The following is a 22,781-nucleotide window of genomic DNA, read 5'->3' as shown; positions in this document are numbered from 1 at the left end:
CCTGGTGGAGGGTGGAGCTGGGAAGTAAGTGGGTCAAGGCTCTGGGCTAAGGGTGGGGTCAACACTGTAACTAATGCCTAACTCCACAATAAGGGATTTATCTTTCACTGCTTCACAAATTGCTGTCTGTCAGATACTCCTCTAAATCTGAACATTCAGATTAAGACAGACCAGGAAGAAGGATTGGCCACCCCAAGATATATATAGAGAAGAAATTAACCCTTCACTTTTGATTGCATTTAACCTGATGATGATATTAATTCAGCTAGAAATCATTTCTTGAACAGGATTTTGGACAAGTTTCTGGATACAAAAAGAATTAAGATATAGGTCCCTTCCCTTAAGGAGCTCACAGCCTAGTGAGAAGTGCTTTTGTTGTTACAGCGACAAAACTGCCCCTGGTTCATTGTGACTCTGTATATAAGAGAAGGAAATGTTGCCATGCTCACAGCCATTGCTATGTGTGAACACTTTGTTGAGAAATACAGACAAATCAATAGGTTATGAATGAACCAGATGGCAGTGGAACCAGAAGACCTGGGAGGGTTCAGGGCACTAGGCGGAGGGGCAAGATGCGGGAGTAAACACAGCATCCTGGAACATTGCCATTTGAGAAGTAGGCAGAGGAAGAGAAATCATCAGAGAAACCAAGGAAATTCCTGATGAGGGTGAGGAAAAATGTGCAGTCAGAAAAACTGAGTGAAGGGATAGTAGAGAGAGCTCTGCAGAAGGGTCACATGAGATGGGTTTAAATGAGATTCGGTTTAGAAGCAAAGAGGTCCTTGGTGGCCATGGAAAGAGCAAGGCCAAGGGTTAGGAATTGACTAAGGAACTCTGGTTGTGCAAGAGTTAAATGCTTAGCTGCTAATCAAAAAGTTGTTGGTTCAAACCCAACCAATGGAGAAAATTGGCAATTTGCGTCTGTAAAGATTACAACCTAGGAAACCTTATGGGGATGTTTTCCTCTGTCACGTGGGGTCCCTAGAAGTTAAAAAGAGGTTCAATGGAACCTAAGAACAACAAGAAGTAAATGAGACTTTTTACTTTTTAAAAAATACAATAAACATAGAAAAGAACTTAATTGGTTTCCTTTAATTTATTGATATAATAAATGAGCTGATATTAATTTGTAGCTGTGCCTCATTGGGATTATGCAAATCTAATTACAGAATCTGTAATTGTATAATATTATATGCGGTTTCCTTTCTCCTCTGAAAACACCGCATTAACTTTTCATTGATTGCAACCATTCTTTTCCTTCTCGTACATTTGAGAGTCTGTAAACAGTCCTGGTTGGTGGCACAGTGGATAAGTACTCCACCGCTAAGTGAAAATCCAGTGCTTCAAACCCTTCAGCCACTCCACGGTAGAAAAGACCTGACGATTTGCTCCTGCAAAGATTCAGCCTTGGGAATCCTGTGTTGCAGTTCTGCTTCGCCATATACGGTCACTATTAGTTCATGACCTGTTGCATTGGCACATCTGCTGACAGAGACTTCTCCAAAGTGCTAAAGACTTTTAGCTTTTAGCTTTTAGCTTAAAGACTAAGCTTTTAGCTTTTAGCTTAAAGACTAAGGTGTGCCTGATCCAAACCATTGTGTTTTCAACTGCTTCCTATGCCTCTGAAAGTTAGACAGTGGGTAACGGCGCATAGGATGCTACATGACAGAGTGGAATTGTCCCATAGAGTAATGGTTACCCATGGCAGACAAAGTTTGGTGGAGCTCCCTGATTAAAACAAGCTTGGAAGCAGGAATGGCATCCACTTCTGTAAATAACTTGCCTCCAGAAACCCTATATGAACCTGGAGAGAGGATGAAAGTCACACAAGTGTTGAGGACTTTCCTTCATAGGGTCGCTATAAGTTGCCTACGACTTGATGGCACTTAACAACAACAATCTTTAGACGCAGATAGCCAGGTCCTTTCTATCACAGAGCAGCTTGTGGGTTTGTTCATACTGCTGATAGTCTTGTTAGTAGCTTAGCACTTAACCATTACACCATCAGAACTCCTTGGGCAAGTCTTTAAAAAGTCTGAAACTTATTGCCTTCGAATCATGGTGTGCACCTACATATGGTGTCTGTGGCCTGAGAATGTGAAAGACATGACACATGTGACCTCAGATTCGTTGAGTCCTGCTTCATGAGTTTCATCTATACTGGTTGACTGGCTTCATCCAGAAGAATTGTGGTATGTCACAATTTCCTGAGCTCTCAAACCAGAGGCTTAGGAAGACAGGCCTGGCTATCTGTTTCTGAAAGGTCAGATCTGCTTTGCACTCACATGGGGCCACCCTGATTTTGATCAACTTAACAGCAATTACCATCTGCTCTTATGTATCAAGTGCTACCAAATGGAGTTACTAAGTCTATTTATGAACTTGGCCTCGATGACCAAGTTGATACTTACACTGTTGAAAGTCACAGATTCAGTGATGCCTTTGGTCTTCCTAAACTCTGTGGTTTCCCCAGCCTTTTCTTCCAATAGCCTGAATTCTGAAATTAAACTTGTTCTCTGTGATTTTTCTTACAAAATTGGTTGATCCCTAGAAGTATCTATATCTCTGCAATTTCTTCAAAATTTGAGTGTCCTTGAGCAATGTCTTATTGTAATAGGGCTCTTTTCTGAACTCTTATTCTCCTGTGACTACACGAGCCTTGTAGTGCTGCCACTCTGCTTCAGTTGGTTCTAAACAAGCCTTTCAAGATGAGATTGGCTGAGTATTTTTGCCAGACAGTCCTCAAAGAAGCAAAGTTTACAAGAGATGAATACTTGGTGTTCTTAAAAAGTCCATTAAAAAACCATTCAATGATTCTGAAGGCACAAACCAAAACTAATCCAACTCATAGTGGCTCTCCATCATGTTTCTGAGGCAGTAAATCTTTATGGGAGGAGATTGCCCCTCTTTGTAACTGAGCGCAGCTGGATTCAAACTGCCAACCTTTAGGTTAGTAGCCCAACATATTATGTACTTCACTGACTGAGATCCTTTCTAAAGGCACAGAGAGGTGGTGTTGGTTGGTTTTGAGGTTTGGATCAGGGTAAATGAAAGCTATTACTTTGGTAAAGTTCTTGATTTAATTAAAGGGCATTTTGGTTACCTTTTGCTGTGTAGAAAATGAGCCTAAGATTTGTAGCTTAGTCATTTAGCTCAAATACTATTCAGGCACCAAGGAAAATGGAATTCAGATGCATGCTCACCACATGGACGAACCTTGAAAATATCATGTTGGGCAACATCTGTTGCAAAAAGATAAGTACTGCATAAGCTCACATATATTAAATAAACAACTACATGGAGAGCAAACACAGCTTAGTGCTTGCCATAGATGAGAGGGAGAGGGGAAGAGAGAGAGTTTTTGCTTAGAAGGTATATTGAGTTTCTATTGATAGTGATAGAATCTTTCTGATAATTTTATAGAACTTGAATAGTCAGTGTCATAGAATTGTGCGTGTAGAAATCAAAATGCTGTATGTTTTGTTGCATATATTTTAACTTTAATTTTTAAAAATGATTAGCTCAAAATTCCCAGCATCAGTCATTTGGACTGGGCTCAGCTAGGGGTTCTACTGAGTTTGACTGAACTTCCTCACCAGATCAACTGGGGGATGGCCGGTCTATCAGGATTACCCTCTGCTGAAAAGGCCTGCCTCTCTTCTACCATCTTTCATCTACAAAGAGATTCATCTGGTCTGGGTTCGTATTCCAAATGGGCAGTATTTCAATGGAAGAAGGCTTAGCACAAAGTTTAATGAGATCTAGGTTATGAATTGGCACATCATCACTTCTAACATGTTCTCTTGGCCAGAGAAAAAAAATCACAAATCTGGCCTAAATACAAAGAAGGCAAGAGTAGATACCATTTCTTGATAGATCTTACTTGGATACTCTTGGTGACCATCAGCCAGGAAATAAGGAGACACATTGCACTGGGAAAATTCGCAGTTAGGGACCTCTCCAAAATATTGAGGGCTAATGATATCAGTTTGAAGACTAAGGTGCTTCTGATTCAGGCGATGGTTTTTTGGATCACTTGCTGTGCATCTGGGAGCAGGAAAATGAATAAGAATGACACAAGAGTTGTGGTGTTGGAGAAGGGCACTGAACATCCCATGGATGGCCAAGAGAACAAACAGCTATGTCTTGGAGAGGGCACAGCTAGAGTGCTCTTTGGAGGCAGGAATGACGAGGTTTGGCCTCACATACTTTGGTCATGTTGCTAGGAGCGGCTATTCCTTGGAGAAGGACATGATGCTAGGAAGTGTGGAGGGTCAGCAAAGGAGAGGAAGACCCTCAACCAGATGGATTGACATGGTGGATGCTGCAATGGGCTCTAGCATGCTAGGAAGTGTGAGGATTGGCTTCATGTTTCAAATTATCAACTTAATTATTCCCTTTTCAGAGAGATCTTAACACTCCACCCTACTCTTCGCCAAGTCCATTTTCTTCATTCAAAATACTTATTTTATTTTTAAATGGCTTTATTTATTTATTTACGTTTTTAAGAATCTCTACCACACCACTAAGGAGCCCTGGTGGCCCAGTGAGTGCACACTGCTCATTGAAAAGTTGGTTGGTTGAAATCGCCAGAAGCTGCATGGGAGAAAGATATGATAGTCTGATGTGAGTCATTTCTACTTTGCCATATAGAGTCAGAATAGACCTAAGGGGAAGGACTTTTTGGGGGTATTTTTTGTTGTTATCACATCATTATGGAAAACTGGTAGAGAATTGGTCAACATTTGCTGCTAATTGAATTGCTGATGTTTTGCACCCACCAGCAGTTCCTAAAGAAAACAGTCCTGACAATTTGATCCTTACTCTCTCACATGAGGTTATCAGTCCATATTGACTCTGTGAGCACACAACATCACAACAGCATCACACCACAAAAGCAAAAATTCCACAAAGCCAAGGAATAAGTTTGTCTTTTATAATTTTTATCTATTTTACTTTTTTTTACCTATTGTATTGGTAGTATTGAGCACAGTGCTTGGTACATGTTGTTGTTAGGTGCTATGGAAATGAGCTGATACATAGCTAGTCATTGATAAGTGAATGTGTATTGAATGACTGAAACGTTTCTTCACCAATTCTGCCCATAAATTTGACAATGCCTTTTTGGGGGTGTTTTTTTTTTGTTAACAATAGATTCATTTCGGTTACTACAAATCTATTTTTGTTGGAACTTAAACTATCAATTTTTCAACAAGAACCACTACTAGTTAAATGAATCAAGTACTAATATTAATACCCTTTCTTAGTACCTCTTAGGAAATTCTGCTGCAGATATGCCAAATTAACTTCTTAACCTCAATGTTACACAAGACATATGCAATAACCATAGGCCTTTTGGAAGTCGAGTCCTTTGCTAATTTTTTCCCCTAAAACATTATTTTGCGTTTTTTTGTCGGAAAGTTTTCTGATATGAAATCTACACAAAGTTATTTTCTTTTCTTGTGAACCTTTTTGGGAGGGGTTTGTTTTTTTCCTACTGTGAAAACATTAACACTAAGGATGGAGAAATCACCGAAACTTCTATTTGAGCTCTGACAGTGTTCTTTACAGCATACATCCTCAAGTGTTTTAAGCCACTTCTCCTGATTTTTCATTGAAAATATCATCATCAATTACCTGGTATCCCTGTAAAGATGTTGACCTCCTAGTAAAAACTTGTAACTCTTCCTTCCTGTTTTAGTAGCATTTTGGTTTCTTAAAAATATTGCAACAAAGTATCATAAAATGAGTGTCTTTACATAGAAAAACATTTTTTATATAACCATTGGGGCCAGAACTCCATATTTAGAGCTTTAGAAAAATTATGCTGTGTTTCAAAAAGTTTTCCTTGTCTCTTCCAGCTTCTAGTGTTTTGCGGCAGTGTTCTATGGTTTGCACATTCTCTTTGCATGGCATCTGTTTTCCTTAATTGAACTTTATATCACTTAGAAGTGATTATGGCACAGTCTCTACTTTGTCCATTTGCTCTGTTGTGAACAGATGTCAGTGGAGCATGCAGACTAAGAGAGACTAAGGTGCAGGACCAGCCATCCAATGGGCTCTCAAAAACCCTATGAATAACTTACACAGGTGTAACTTCTTAAGTGACCAAAAAAGGGAAAATTTAATTTTCAAATGAAAAAAAAGGCACGTTTGCAAGTACAGAAATTAAGATTTCAACATTATCTACTTTAGGAGACAAAACTGAAATCCACTAGCTGTTCCACAAGAGGAAGATGTATAGTTTCCCCTGTGCCATTGAAAGCATCTGAAAACCCCCACTGGAGGGGTCTGTTAGGAGTGGATTCCAACACTATTGCACATAGTATCAACACTGACTGAAGGTTCTGAAAAACAGGTGGCATGCACATTGATTTAATCAGGATCATTTTTCTGAGGCTGAATAAATAAGGATTACTGAACACTTTTCACAGCTAGGAGTTAATTCTGACTAGATGGTAATATGGTGTGGCGTTTTTTTCTTACACGTTAATTACATACATACTGTTCATTAAATGTGTGATTCTCCTAGGGTGCCTGAATGTAACAATTAAGGCAGAAATCTCTTTAACAATTATTACAAAATAGTTTGATTGCTTCCCCCCAAGGTTAGAAAAAATTATGAAGGCTCTCCCACATGTGTGCTTCATATTCATATGCTTATTTATCATGTTTCCACAAAATTGCTAAGATACAAACACTATCTAAATGCTACTCATAGTTGACACACACATTTACTTTCAAGTGTGAATTCTCATGTAGCTTCAGATTGGAACTCCTGCTGATGGCTTTCCCATATACATAGCATTAGTATGTTTTCTCACCAGTGTGAATTCTCTCATGGAGTCTCATGTTACAACTTCTACTGAAGTTTTTTTCCCACACACATTACACTGAAACGGCTTCTCTCCAGAACACTAACTGAAAGCTTCCCCACACAGCTAACATCCATAAGGTTCTCTCCAGTATGATTTCTCTCATGCTGTCTCAAGTTAAAACAATTCATGAAGGTTTTCCCACAGAGATGGCACTCATATGGTTTCTCTCCAGTGTGCATTCTGTTGTGTTGCATGAGGCAAGATATCGGAATAAAGACCTTCCCACATACACTAAATTCATAGTTTTCTCCTCAGTGTGCATTTTCTCATGACTGCTAAGCTCATTAGTCTGACTAAAGTCTTTCCCACAGAGTTCACAAATATATGGCTTCATGCCAGTACGGATCCACTCATGTTTCTGAAGATTAGTCTTTGTACTGAAGGTTTTCCCACATAAATGACAATCATACAGCTTCTCTGCTGTGTGAGTTCTCAGGTGCTGTGTGAGGCAAGACCTTTGAATAAAAGCTTTCCAACATATACTATATTCACATGGCTTCTCTCCAGTGTATATCTTCTCATAGCTTCTAAGTTCATAGCACTGACTGAATGGTTACTTATACAGCTGACAAACATGTGGCTTTTACATACTGTGAATCCTTTCATGTTTTTTAAGGTTAGATCTTATACTGAAGATTTTCTCACACAAACAGCAATCATGATATTTCTCTCCTGTGTCAGTTCTAATGTGCTGTATAAGGCCAGAGCTTTGAATAAAGGCTTTTCTACAGTCATGGATTATTTCTTGTGTGATAAAAGCGGACAGTAATTTAAAAACTGACTGGTCATTAAGGGATTTTCTAAAATCTTTGCCAATTTCTTTTTTCTCTCCTGTGTGACTTAACACACTGAGTCGATGTGGTGATGTTGGTAAAAATCTTCTTCCATATCATTACATTCAAAGGGATTCTCTTCAGTAGGAGATTTTCACTACCATCATGGTGGGTATGTCGTTTTTGCAGGATATCATAGCTTCTTTCTTAAGTACACTTTTCCTGACTTGAAATTCTACTTCTCCTCTCCACAGTTTTCCCCCTTGCTCTAGCTGGTAAATTACGTCCAATTTGCAAAGATGATCCCCAATTCATGAAGGCCAAAGAATTGATATTCTCCAATTCTCTATCTTTGGACAGCTTTGGGCTTTACCTAGCAGGGCCCACTCTTCCTCAGAGAAGTCTACAGCTACATCTTCAAAGGTCATTCACTCCAGTTGCTGCATTTTCAATAGTTCAACCACTAGCTGTCTTCCTCTGGGTTTTTATTCACAGACAGTCCAAGCACTAAAGCAGGCAAAGCAGAACTCAAAAATCAGAGGACACTTTGTAGCCAACAGATTCTGAGGTGATGTCCTCAGAAGGGCAGCTCTTTGATGTCCTTTCAAGATCCTGCACTATCCAGTTTCTTTGTCCATTCTGGGCAAATGAGAGCTTGACTTTGCCACACCTTGACAAAGAACTGCCATAAGATCAAGCTAGGTTTAGAAAAGCTGTGGGACCAAGATATAATTGCTGTATCAGGTGGATCCTGCCATATTTAACAACTTTATTACTGGATATTATGTTGTCTTCAATTCTCAATTAGCTCGAGATATAATGCTGGGACCTACAGCTCTGACAAGGAAGATAGGCTGAAGTAAGCTGAAATAAGTTTTAAAGCAGAGACAACACTCTTAGCAATGCCTTTAAACGTTATCTGGAATGAATGGACATAAAAAGTCATTTTTTCAAAAGCCAACATCAGCTCCATCCATCATTGATACAGGCAGTAGTTCTTCAATGAATAAATCATTTAGGATATACTGGATAGAGAAGACATTGTCATCATTAATACATCGATTCATTAGTTTTGAAGAAGCTTTGGTGGTATGTTGTTGTTGTTCTTATGTGCCATCGAGTTTCCTGCTCTTCATAGCGACCCAGTGTACAGCAGCTCTGAGCCCTGCCCTATCCTGAGCCAATCTCATTGTCTCCAACAGACTCAATCCCACTTCTCAGCCACTGAATCAATGCATCTGATCCTAGGTATTCCTCTCCTGTGCTGTCCCTCCATCCTTCCGAGCATGATGTCCTTCTCCACGGACCAGCCCCTCCCAGCCACATGCCCAAAGTATGTGAAAGAGTTTCAATATCCTAGCCCCCAAGGAGAAACTTGGTTTCATCCTCTCCAAGAGAGACTTATTTGTTTTCTTGGCCATCTATGTCATGTTCAAGACTCTTCTCCAACACCACAACTCAATGGCATCAATTCTGTCATCCTTAGTCATTGTCCAGCTTTCTGATGCATAACAAGTAATTGCAAAGACCATGGCCCAGATCAGGTACATCTTAGTCTCCAGACTGACACTATTGCTCTTCAGTACTCTAGAGAGTTCCCTGACAGCAAAATTTCCCAATGCAGCAATTCGTCTGGTGGTATGGTATGGTATGGTATGGTATGGTATGGTATGGTATGGTATGGTATGGTATGGTGTCGTATAATGTGCTGCACGTAGAGACATTAAGCAAAAGGTTTAGTGTGTCTGCTGATTTGAATCTACTAGTGTCTAATCAGGAAAAAGATGCACAGTCGCCTCTCATTAAGTTTTACAGCCTTGGTAACCTTACGAAGGGTCCCTTTCACTTTGAATCAAATCACTGGAAGTCAGTTTGAGTTTTTCATTCATCTTGAATAAAATAAGAATTGGAATTGGCATTGTAGCTCTTACATCCACTGGAGAACTGGCTTTTTAAAAGTACGTGAATGGTCCAAGTATTCATATCAAGGTCTTAAAGAACAATTTAAAGATTTGTCGAAGATACACTTTACTGGATCTTTTGCTCTGAAAACTTGATGATCTGCAAATGAATAACCTTACTAGCCTGAAAAAATGTGACTTGATCTTAGATACAGCAGGTAATAATCTGGATATGAGACCTTAACTGCAGATATGAAGATATTTTTAGATGCACAAAACAGTCAGACTGTTTTGACAAGTGAAAATTGGCCACTGCCTGTAGACTTGCATCATCTTATTAGAAAGAACCTGTGGTTCTGTAGGTTGCTCTGGTGGCCTCAAGAGTAAATAATTCTGCTGCCAACCCAAAAGTAGGCAGTTTGAATCCACCAGTGGTTCTATGGAAGAAAAATGGGCAATCTCCTCCCATGAAGGTTATAGCATCTGAAAACCTGTTGGAGTGTTAACTATGAATCTGTTCTGACTTGATAGCCATGAAAAGGAGAGAGGAAGCCCTGAATGTGTAATGATTAAGGGTTATAGTTAAAGGTCAGAAGTTCTAACTCACCCAGCAACTTCACTGGAGAAAACCCTGGCAAAATCAAACCACTGATCTCTGAGTTAGCATTTAAATACTTTAACCCTTACATCAAGAGAATACGATGCTGTAAATACCTTAAAGCAAACTATATCACCACAGAGGAAGAGAAATTATTTTTTAAATCCAAATTTTCACAGAAAGCATATCACCCAAAGACAAAGTCATTGTGTTGATCTGAAGAAGAGTTCTGGCAAATGAATACTCTAGTGATCTGTGTTTCCACAGCATACTAGTGCAATTTCTTCAGGCCAGCTGTTGTTGTAAAGTGCTGGTGGGTCAAATATGCTTCATAGTGATGCTATGAACTCCACCCTATCCTGTGCCATTCTTATCATCCTCAACACATTTGAGTTCATTGCCAAAGACACCATATCAGTTCACCTCATTGAGGGTCTTCCTCTCCGTCACAGACCTTCTACCTTTACAAGCATGAAATCTCTTTCTAAGGAATAGCCTCTCCTAACTGCATGCCCAAAATATGTGAGATGAAAGCATTGCCTCTAAGGAACATCTAGTTACACTTTCTTGAAGACATACCTGTTTATCCTTTTGACAATCCAGGGGATATTCAGTACTCTTATCCAGTATCACAGTTCAAAGACATCAAGTGTCATCCTTAGTAACTATCTAGTTCTCAGATGCATAGCTGATGATTGGAAAGACTGGCTTGAATCAGGCACACCTTAGTCTTTAAACTCACATTATTGCACTTCAAGAATTTAGAGGGGTCCCTGACTTTCTCAATAATATATGTCTCCTAATGTCCTGACTGCTGGTACCAAGGATGTTGACTGTGTATCCAAGCAAGATAATTGTTGGACATTTCCATCTATCATGATGCTGCCTATGATAAGATTCGGAGGATTTTTGTTTTCCTGATGTTGAGATATAATCTATATTGAAGGTTGCAGTCCTTGATCTTCTGCAGCAAGTGCTTCAGGTCCTTATCACTTTATGCAAGCAAGGTTGTGGTGTCATCTGCATAACATAGGTTGTTGATAAGCCTTCCTCTAATGTGTATGCCACCCTCTTCTGCATAAAGTCCAGCTTCCCTAGTGATTTGCTCAGCACACAGATGGAGTAAGTATGGAGAAGAGGATATAGCCCTGATACACACCTTTCCTGATTTTAAACCATGCAGTGTTTCTTTGCTTTGTTTGGACAACAGCTTCTTAGTCGAGGTATAGATTTTGTGTGTTGTTGTTGTTATGTGCCATTGAGTTGCTTGTGACTCATAGCAACACTATGTACAACAGCTCTGAACCCTGCTCCATCCTGTGCCAACCTTACTGTTTCTGACACACATTCACTCATTTCCTCAGTCACTGAGTCGAGCCATCTCATCAAGGGTCTTCTTCTCTTGCATTGTTCTTCCACCTTCCCAAGCATGATGTCCCTCTTCAAGGACTGGTCCCTCCTTGCAACATGCCCAAAGTATGTCATACGGAGCTTCAGAATCCATGCATCCAAGGAGCAACGTGGTTTCTCTAGGATTAACCTGTTTGTTCTCCTAGCAGTTCATGGTATATTCAACACTCTTCTCCAGCATCACAACTCAAAGGCATCAATTCTATCATCCCTAGTCATTGTCCAGCTTTCTGATGCATAGCAAGTAGTTGCAAAGACTATGGCCTGGGTCAGGTGCACCTTAGTCTCCAGAATGATATTGTTGCTCTTCAGTACTCCAGAGAGGTCTCAGACAGCAGACTTTCCCAATGCAGTTCGTCTTTTGATTTCCCAGCAGCTGGTACCAAGAGTGTTGACTTGTGGAGCCAAGTAAACTAAAACTGTTAACTGTCTCAATCTCTTCACCACCCATTCTGATGCTGCCAAATGGCTCAGTGGTGAGAATCTTTGTTTTCTTTATGTTGAGCTTCAGTCCGTATTGAAGGCAGCAGTCCTTGACCTTCTGCAGCAAGCAATTCAGGTCCTCCTCAATTTAAGCAACAGGCTTGTGTCATATGCTTAATATAAGTTGTTGATGCAACATTTCTCCTCATAGATCCCAGCCTCCTGGATGATCTATTCTGCATATAGATTTTGTATAAGCATAGTTAAATGTTCTATAATTCCCATTATTTCCTATGTTAGCCATAATTTGTTATGATCTGCACAGTCAAATGCCTTTGTATAGTCAATAAAACATGAATCGACATTCTTCTGATATTTCTGCTTTTAGTCAAGATCCATCTGACATCAACAATGATATCCCCTGTGCCAGGGTCTCTCTTAAATCTGCTTAAACTTTTAGTAGTTCTCTGTCAATGTACTGTTCTAACCATTTTTGGATGATCTTTAACAGCATTTTGCTTGCCTGTGATACTATTGATATTTGATACTTTTTACATCCGTTTGGATCACCTTTTTTTGGGAATGGGAACAAATAAGGATCTCTTCCAGTCAGTTGGTCAGGTAGCTTTCTTTCAAGCACTGATGAGAACTTCCAGGGATGCATCTGTTATTTGGAACATGCCAATTGGTATTCCATCGATTGGAGGGTCTTATTTTTTGCCAGTTTCTTCAATGCAACTTCAACTTCTTCCTTTATCACAATTGGCTTTCATCATGTGGTACTTCCTAAAATATTTCAAGGTCGACGAATTATTTTTGTACAGTGACTTCCTGTATTTCCTTCACCTTCTTCTGAAACCTCCAGGATCATTCAAGATTTTTCCCATAGTTTGTCCTCGTATTGTGACTTGAGGCTTGAATTTATTTTGCAGTTCGAGAAATTCCTGATGAGTTCTTCCTTTTTCATTCTCTGACCCCAGCTCTTTGCACATCCCATTATACTTTGGTTTGTCTTCTTGATCTGCCTTTTGAAAGCATTTGCTCCTCTCTTTTACTTCAGCATCTCTTCCATTTGTTTTGACTTATTGACACTCTAGTGTGATTTTTTCAGAGTCTCTTCTGATATCTGTTTTGGTCTTTCTCCTCTGTCTTTTTAATGACTCCCAGTTGTCTTCATAAGTGACATCTTTGATGTCATCCCACAATTCATCAGATCTTCAAGACTTCTTAGTATCCAATGCCTCAAACATGTTCTTGAGGTGATTTTTAAAATCAGGTGAGATAGAGTCAAGGTTGTATTTTGACTCTTGTAGACTTCCTTTAATTTTCTTCAGCTTCAGTTTGAATTTATACATGAGTAATTGGTGGTCCATTGAACAGTTAGTACCTGGCCTGGTTTTGACTGCTAGTATTGGCCTCTCCAGTAATCTTTCCATAGATGTAGTCAATCAAATTCCTATTCAGTCCATCATGTGAATTCCATTTGTACAGACATCCTCTGTGTTTCTTAAAAAAGGTATTTGCTAAATCATTTAATGTAAAACATGAAACTATTCTATCTCCAACCTCGTTTCTCTTCCCAAGTTCACAATTTCCAACTACCAATCCTTCTAGTTTGTTTCCAACTTTTTCATTTCTGTCACTAGTTACTATTAATGCATCTTGATGGCATCTTTGGTGAATTTCAAACTGCAAAAGTTTGTAGAATCCCTCAGGTTCCTTTTCTTTGGCTTTAGCTGTTGCTGTATATATTAGAATCAGTTGAATTAACAGGTCTTCCTTGTATGAATAACATCCAATCATAACATTGGTTCTGTGCTTTAGGATAGATCTTGAAATAGTCTTTTTTTTTTTTTTACTATGAATGCAAAACCATATTACCTCAGTTTTTCTTACCACAGTAGATCATGTGAGTTTCTGATACAAAGTGACCAATGCCAGTCTATCTCAACTCACTAATGCCTGTTGTTGTGGTTGTTATGTGCCTTCGAGTCGTTTGCGACTCATAGCGACCCTATGTACAACAGCCCTAAAACCCTGCTCTATCCTGTGCCAATCGCATTGCCTCTGACACACCCATCCCGATTACCCCAGTCACTGAATCAATCCACCTCATAGAGGGTCTTCCCCTCCTGCGCTGTCCCTCTACTCTACTCAGCATGATGTCCCTCTCCAAAGACCTGTCTCTCCTGGCAACATGTCCAAAGTATGTCAGACGAAGCCCCAGATTCTTTGCCTCCAAGGAGCAGCCTGGTTTAACCCTCTCTAGGATGAATCTGTTTTTTTTTCTTGGCAGTCCATGGTACATTCAGTACTCTTCTCCAGCACCACAGCTCAAAGGCGTCAATTCTCCTTCTGTCCTCCCTAGTCATTGTCCAGCTCTCTGATGCATAACAAGTGATTGCAAAGACCATGGCCTGTATCAGGCGCACCTTCGTCTCCAAAGAGACACCGTTGCTGTTGAGTACTTTAGAACAGAAAAGGACAACCTAGGCAGAACTTTCAAGCATGGAATTACAAAGGAAGAGGAACAGTTGTAAGCAGACACTAGTGAGTGGAACATGGAATGTGAGAACCATGAATGTAGGAAAGTAAATGCCGTACCCCTGTATCAGCAGAGACTGGCTGAGTCTCCTGACGTCTCTTGACAAGAATGGCTGAGACTCCAGTCACACCTACCCATCATCTAGGTACTCACTGGTGAAAATGGTGCTCTGGCCCTCCTGGACTGGTGCCTGCCATGTATCTGAGTACTGCTGCTGCCTGGTAAAGATGGCTCACTGGCCTTCACTGGTTGGCACCCACTATGTATCTATGTACTGCCAGAAAAAGACCAAAATAAAACCAAACTCAATTACTGTTCAGTTGATTCCAATTCACAGTGACCCTATTATGTGAAAATAAAATTGCTCCGTAGGATTTTCAACAATGATGCTCTTTTAGAAATAGATGGCCAAGCCTTTCTTCTGAGATGCTTCTGGATGGCGCTAGGCTGCCAAACTTTCAATTAGTAGCTGAGAGCTTAGTTGTTTGCAACACCCAGGGTTTCATAAGCAAACATTCTTGTTAGGTGGCATTGAGTGTGATCCAGTTTACCATTTCTTTATGTACAACTGACCAAAACACTGCTCAGTTCTCCTCATACTTTCAGTTGTTGCCATGTTTGAGTCATTATCACAGCTATAGTGTCAGTGCTTCTAATTGGGACTCTCTTTTTTAAGGACTCATGCTGACTGGTCCATAGGTGAGGAAGTAAAACTCTGCTCCATAGGGTTTTTAATAACAGATTGTTCAAATGTACATCACCAGGCCTTTCTTCAAAGTCTCTTCTCAGTAAACTCAAACTTCCAAGCCTTTACATTAGCCATCAAAGCAATCAACTGACTCAGTTATTTGCACTACCAGAAAAGGCTGCACTCTAATTTCTGGTGCCCCTTGTACCCCTTCTCTGATGGTCACATATATGTTTAATTCCAAAAACTTGGGTGTTCAGGCCCAGAAGAAGATCTTGGGTAAAATGGTGTCCAAATTCTTCACTACCACCTTAATAGACAACATGAGCAGCGAGGTGTTAGATGAACTCTACAGAGTGACAAAAGAATACACCCAGAATAAGGGGGAGGCTGAGAAAAACCAAAACACCTCATCAAAACCATCATCACACTGGCCTGGCACTCATGGAGAAATTTAAGAAGTAAGTTCATCTGCTCTCTTTGACCGTGGTCAGCTTCCATCAGATGAATTACACCTTTGACCAGAACGTATTGTCCAGGCTGCTCAATGAATGCCGAGTGATGCTTCACCAAATCTTATTCAGCGCTACCTGACCACAAAGTCACACGGACGGGTTAATAATGTCTTTGATCATTTTTCAGATTGTGAATTTTTGGCTGTCTAATATAATCCCTTTGGAAATTTTAAACTCCTCTTGCAAAAACTCTGTGATGGTATCAGCAAAAGGTTGGATGAAGAGAACATATGAGTACATGTGCTAAGATTGTCACTGTTCATGATTTATTTGAGCATGGAACACTGCTGATTTATGAAGGGAAAATATAATTTCTTAAAGAATACACATATTTCTGAAAGATTTTGCCCAATTTCAAGTTGTTTTATGCATCACTAATAGTAGTTTTATGGGAGTTGGCTTATTTGAAGGAAAGCGTATTTCCAAAAATTCTAGTCAAAAGTTTCTTAAATGGTTGTCAGATCATGGGAACTAATACCCAGTTGGATACTACAAATATAGTTACACCCAGAAAAATATGTGTGCTTCCAAGCCTCAAGACATTTCTTTTGTACTGGTGGCACATCAGATATTTTTAACATGTACAAAGTTACATATCTTGAATCATTTCTGTTCTTTTTTTTCTCCTTTTTTTGTTTAAAAAAATAATATTTATTTATTTATTTTATGTGTGTACCGTCAAATCAGATCTGACTGGTACAGGAGGCGATTGTTCCTCCCTCTTCAGCAGAGCATCTGGTGGATTTGAGCCGTGCACCTCTGGGATTGCAGTGCAGTTTCCTGCCACGAGGCCACCAGAGCTCGCCTCATTTCTGTTCTTGAGTATGCATATGTACCACCTGTTAAAAGTCAACAGCTTGCTCTTGTTGTTATTGCTTCTTTAGAAAATAATACATTTTCTAGTTTACCTCGGCCCTTTCATTAGAATTTTTATCACTGACATTGAAGAATTATGCCTGAGGCCATCAAACTGAACCCTCAGAAAAAACCCGGAATACTACTTGTCTGCAATCATTATTGTGGAAATGAACCATGGTGGCTGTTACCAACAATGTCCAATGTAAAAATATGCTTCTGAAATGGAATGGTGTTTTGGAATGAAGTGGTGACACCTAAATTCCCCAAAATATGTTATTGCCTCAAAAGGCTTGATTAAAGCTTCACTTTTGTGTTATCTTGAAAATGTGAAAAAAAAATCTCCATTTTTAAAAATGAAGTTACAAATACAAGAGACAGAGGCAATCTAAATTGTCCTTAATATTGGGATAATAAAAAGTAAAAGATATTAGAAAATAAAAAAATTTAATTTAGTGGGAGAAAGGGCAAAGGGATGAATTTAGATGCTTTAGAACTTGAGCATGAAAATGAATTCATTTCAAATGTCTCAGAAAGCAAATAGAGAAGGTCATTTTTTTATTTAACTGGAAAAAGACCACAAAAAACCCATTTTCACTAATAAGGAAATCATGTTTACACAGATATACATCTACATCTGTGTTCCTTTATTGTTCATAGGGGTTTCAGAGGCCTACTATTTCAAAAGTCGATGGAAAATCTCATCAGTAACCTATGTTACTTTGCTTTCTAAAAGTGAGGAGGACTTGAAACACTCACCCTATAAGATCAAACCATGTGGCTTTCAATATGGATTGTATCTCAACATCAAGAAAACAAAAATTCTCCCCACTGGACCAATAGGTGATATTATAATAGATGGAGAGAAGATGGAAACTGTCAACTTCATCTTACTTGGATCCACAATCAATACACTTAGTACCAACAGTCAGGAGATAAGTAGACATATTGCACTGGGAAAGTTTGTCATTAGGGACCTCTCCAAATTACTGAGGAGCAATGATGTTAGTTCGAGGACTAAGGTGAGCCTGATTCAGACCCTAGTCTTTTCAATTACTTGCTATGTCCTGAGAGGTGGACAATGAATAAGGATGGCAGAAGATGAATTGATACCTTGGAACTGTGGTGTTGGAGAAGGGCACTGAGTATCTCATGGACTACCTTCTCTCTTGGAGAACATGCAGCCAGATTGCTCATTGAGACAAGAGTGGTGAAGCTATTTTTCACATACTTTGGGTATGCTACTAGAGGGGCTATTCCTAGGAAAGGAGCATCGTCCTTGGAAATGTGGAGGGATGATGAAAGAGAGGAAGATCCTCAACCAGGTGAATTGACACAGTGACTGCAGCAACGGGCTTGAGTATGTCAGAGATTGTGAAGATGGCATAGGATAGGACAGAGTTCAGATCTGTTTTTCATAGGTTTGCTACGAGTTGTACTTGATGGCACTTAATAACAATAGCAAAGTGTCTTTTGTACACTGACATCTCCATTGAGGTCTACAAGAAAAGACTGGATTTTAAAAAATAAAGAAGTAGATAGATAAAGAAATTCATACATACATACATACATACATACATACAAGACTGGGTGAGAGACAATGATGTGCTTTTTGCCTTGAAAGAGTAGTGCTGACTTGAAGCAAATGTTTCACTGAGTTTTTCTCCATCTGGGTCAGCCCAGGATCCAGGAGAGCTAAGACTAGAATAGTGTGAGTGTTGTGTAAGCATAGGATTGAGTTCTATCTTTAGGCACAATTTTAACATTCTTTGTCACTCAATTTTCCCCCGTTGATTTTTGCTTTTAGTAAATATTGCATCCAAATATTTATCTTCACTACTGACATTTATTGTGCCCCTTTGATTTTATGCTCTAGGCCAGTTCTATGTTCACAAGTTCTAAGTACATAAGCATATACCCTAGTTTGGCCCTCTTTCAGCCTTTCATGTCAGCCAACTTTGTTGTTAAGTGCCTTTCAGTTGATTTTTTTTTTTACTCAAGGTCATGTGTTATAGATGAATTTCCCCATCAGATTCTCCTGCGTGTAATCTTTACAGAAGCCTGAGTTAGTTAAAAAACTTTTCCGTTAGTAGCCTAGTATTTAAACTTGTGACACCAGGGCTCCATTATCAAACTTTTGTTCCATCCTGCACTTTGCTACAATATATTGCACTTTGATTCTGAGTTCACTTCAAAACATTCTCTTCTTCAGAAGAGAAACAGAAACAAAACAAAAAGGGAAGCAGGTAAGAGCAAAGGTCTCCAGTCCAGTAGCACTCAGCTGCTAGTAGATGGGAGGGTGTGGAACACCATGTTCTGCAGAGTTCATCTCTGTCCTGTGCCTAGGCATGGGCAGGCTCTGCTACACAGTGAATGTTATGATTGAGTCTGAAACTAGGGTTCACATTTGGCTAAGATTATCACTGAGTAGTCCCACTTTTATTATAGAAATTACTTATGTTCGCCCCTCTTTAGCATAATTTCAACATGGCTGACTCTGAGAGCTTGGTGAGAGGTAGCAACCAGTACTTAGCACTACTAATGTCATTTTGTTTTTCTTATAGCTATTTCATGGATGCTTATCACAAGAGAACATTTTAATCACATCCAAGGAAACATCGGAACACCTGAACTGATACGAAGAGATAGAATTCTGAAGTATCCCCACTGATGGAGTGACGATGAGCATCACATAAGATATTTAGCAAACAAATAAATAAAACAGACCCCCTATAAGCCTGCAGTTTTCTACTGTTGAGCTTTTTTCCTCTTTTCGGTATATTGGACAATTGGTAGGAGGGAGGTTGGAAGTTTTCCAGTAACACTCTGCGTTGCTGCTGATTTCACCCTTTGACGTATTCATTTTCCTGGAGTTGGAACTAACTCATAACTGACCCTCCAGTGGGTTTTCAGAGGCTAAATCATACTGGAAGAGATTGCTTTTATTTCTCCCACAGAGCAACTGGTTGATCCAAAGTGCCAGAGAGGCACTACCTTTGAGTTAACAGCACAACTCTATACAGACTACACTGCCAGAGCCCCATACCCTTCTAATTAAAGATTCGTCCTGTCTTCTATGAACTTGGAGCGTCTAGTAATTCAGTTTGGTTGCTCTGTGAAACAACCCAAGTGTTAGAGTAACAAGCTGGAAGTCTTTCCTAGAGATAACCTCCTGTCCTTCACTGGACAGACAAACAAGCTGAAGCCCCAAAGAGAGGCAGAATTTGTTGAAAAAGACAAAGCTGGGGCAGAAACCCAGGTGTTTTCATGCCTATGTTGGCATCTACCCTACACTGACTCTTGTGGGGCTGAACATCTTTCTAAAACTAACATATAAGTCAGTTATACACTTTTCAAAAACTTAGGAGAAAATGACTAAAATTTTCTTTCCTTTTTTTTTTGGAGGGGAGAAGTTAAAAATTTGCATTATTGGTGTGTACTGTACAGTTGCAACTGACTCATAGTTGACCCACTGGTGGGTTTTTAGAGGCAGTAATCACACGGGAGGAGATTGCCCATCCTTCACCCAAGGAGCAGCTGGTGGCCTCAAACTGCATGCCTTGGGGATTGTAGTACAGCTTATTGCCACTAGGCCACCAGAAGTCCCTTAAAGGGTTATAATTCAGATTGATTACAAAATAGTCAAGATAACTTCCAAAATGTGCATGCAGTCACTTCAGCCTCAAGCCTTGTGGCCCTCAGTGTTCCCAAGTTCTCAATCTTGTCAGTGTTGTCTTACCCCCTAATTATCCAACAAAGTTGTCCTTTGTTGTTCAACAAAATTGTCTAACAAAGTTTTGAGTCCTGCCAATATTGGCTCCACCACCTCATTTTATTTTAATGTTTGAGAAGAAGCTGCGTGAAGAATTGATAGGTTGTGCAAAGAGTTAAAGCAGTAATTTGTTAACTGAGAGGTTGGGGTCTACCCACAGGTGCCATAGATGAAAGGTCTGGAAGTATATTTCTGAAAACTAAGTCAGTGGAACCATACAGTTCTACTATCACACGCATGGGGTCACCACTCTGTTCAATGTCAATTGCAGACTGAGATCCTCAAGATCCTTGGAGTGAAACAGATCTGAAATTTCCTCCAGTCTCCACCAACTCTTGGAGCCTTTTAGCTTCTGTTTCTCCTTGCTTTTTTTTTTTAAAGATATAACAAAAGGACTAGTATCATAGTGTGAGTGTGAAGATAAAGTGAATAGGGACTTCTGAAGTGTTATCAACTTGCTTAAATAATAACAATCATCATTATCACCTTGGAGTGTTTTAAGATAGCTTACATATCTGCCAGCCAGAGGGCTATTTAGAGGACCTTGGTACTGTAATGGCATTTGACTTTTGAAAGCCCTTTTCCAGCTCTGTTTAAAAAGGGGAAAACTGGACATTGAGGAAAAGGGCTGAGAACTTCTCTCTGAACTGGACAGAGGCTGTAAAAATAGCACAGCCCCTCACTGCCCCAGAGCAGAAAGCAGATGAAGCACCCATAATCCAGCCCCAAGGTGCTTCTAGAGCCACACCAACTCATTGCTGACTCACAGACTTACAGACTCACAGCTGTGGTACTTAGAATGGGGTTTATTAAAGAAGTAAGTTGGAGAGTGGGTAAGACCAAGAATGTCACCTAATACAAGTTCAAGTTTTAGCCCTAGTTCCAAGACACAATCCCTCAATTAGTCCATCTGGTTTCAGTTCAGCAGTCAAATCCAAATCATCTAACAAGGTTTGCCTCAGAGTAGTCATAATTCAGCTCCTCCTTCAAGCATCTTGCAAGAACAGCAAAAAACTTTAACTATGGCCAGTACAAATACAAGCAGCCTCAGGTTACACCTTGCCACAGTTGCTCAACAGCAATGCCACAGTCTCTCTACCAACATCACCAGGGTCTTGCTCCAGTTTCCCTCAAGTTTTGATGCCATAAGCCTTTCTTACATCAAGTCTTGGTATTCAATGTGGGAAGCACTCTTTCTCTTATCTTAGTTCCATAGTTGTTGATGATTTGCAAGACCATGCTGATTTGCAAGACCATGTGTCTGCAGTTAAGGTAGCTGGAGACCATAGGGGGCTAAGTGTTATGGCTGAAAAAAAAAGTTAACTTTTAAGCTCAGAGCTCCCTTGGAACTCTGAAACTGGCACCACATTCTGACTCTTTCTCTTCTAGTCCTCCATACTTGTGTCCACTATTGGTACAACCATTTTAAAATCTTACACAACCTAGTTTAATGGAAAGACCATCTCCACCCAACATAAGCCCTTCACCCCAAATATCTGTTTCCCTTTGTCCTAGGAACTCCCAGCAAAATGTAACTGAGGATTCCACAGCTTCAGTCTTCTCTCTGAGAAAAAAAGAAAAACAAACGAAAACTAGAGAAGCCATTTTCACTCTTGGCTTTATATTTCATTCTTCTCTCTTTATACCTGCTATCAATCTCAGTCATTCTCCCGTCTTCCTTCACTTCTCTCTTTTTCTGTCTCTCTTCTCCTTACCTCATTCCCCTGCCCACCCAAAGCTGATATTTCCAGGGGGTTTTTGAAGACTATAAACCAACTGGAAGGAGATTACCCAGTTTTCTCCTGAGGAGTTACTGGTAGATTTGAATCCCTAGAGAGGCACTACCTTAGCAATGCAATTCCCTGTGGATTACACCACCAGAGCTCTCTACTATGCCACCAGAACCCTGATTTCTTCTAAGAAAGAGAGTCAAGGAATCAGTGAAATGAGAACAATGGGTCTTGGTGGCTACACAGAAAGGTCTGTGGTCTAGATCTACCAGCAACTATGTAAGAGAAAGCTGAGGCCATCTCTTCCCATAAAAAAATATACATCTTCAGAAACCCAGTGGAGGATCACAATTTGGGAATTGTAAAGAAGATAAAGGCAATGTGTGGGGGGAGGGAAGGGTGATTGACACCTGTTCTAAGGTATTTTATCTCATAATCACCCTATGAAGCACCCTATAGTGGTAAGAGCCTGGAAGAGAACTAAGGTCTGTTTCATTCAAGGCCCGTGGCTCTTGACCATCTCACTCTGAAGTTGCCATTGAGTGGAATCTGACTCTTAAAAACCCTATGTGTTATAGTATAACTCTGCTCCTGAGGCTTTTCAGAGACTGAGTTTTCAGAAAGTAAATGGAAGCTTCTAAGAGATTTGGAAGTGACTTTCTAATTTTTTCCAAGATTGGAGGTGGTTTTCTT

At 39.9% G+C, this 22,781-nt stretch overlaps 2 pseudogenes; one reads left to right on the top strand and one right to left on the bottom strand.

Moving 5' to 3' along the window:
* Positions 1-8,097, bottom strand: part of LOC102857063 — a 138,489-nt pseudogene extending 130,392 nt beyond the window's left edge.
* Positions 8,098-15,434: 7,337 nt separating this feature from the next.
* Positions 15,435-15,965, top strand: LOC102872352 (annotated as a pseudogene).
* The last annotated feature ends 6,816 nt before the right edge of the window (positions 15,966-22,781 follow it).

Source organism: Elephantulus edwardii, unplaced genomic scaffold (genome assembly GCF_000299155.1).
Source record: "Elephantulus edwardii isolate Elephantulus edwardi_28Jun2011 unplaced genomic scaffold, EleEdw1.0 scaffold00016, whole genome shotgun sequence".
Taxonomy (NCBI): domain Eukaryota; kingdom Metazoa; phylum Chordata; class Mammalia; order Macroscelidea; family Macroscelididae; genus Elephantulus; species Elephantulus edwardii.
Note: the sequence above shows the minus strand (reverse complement) of the source record. Positions and strands in the feature narration are given on the sequence as shown.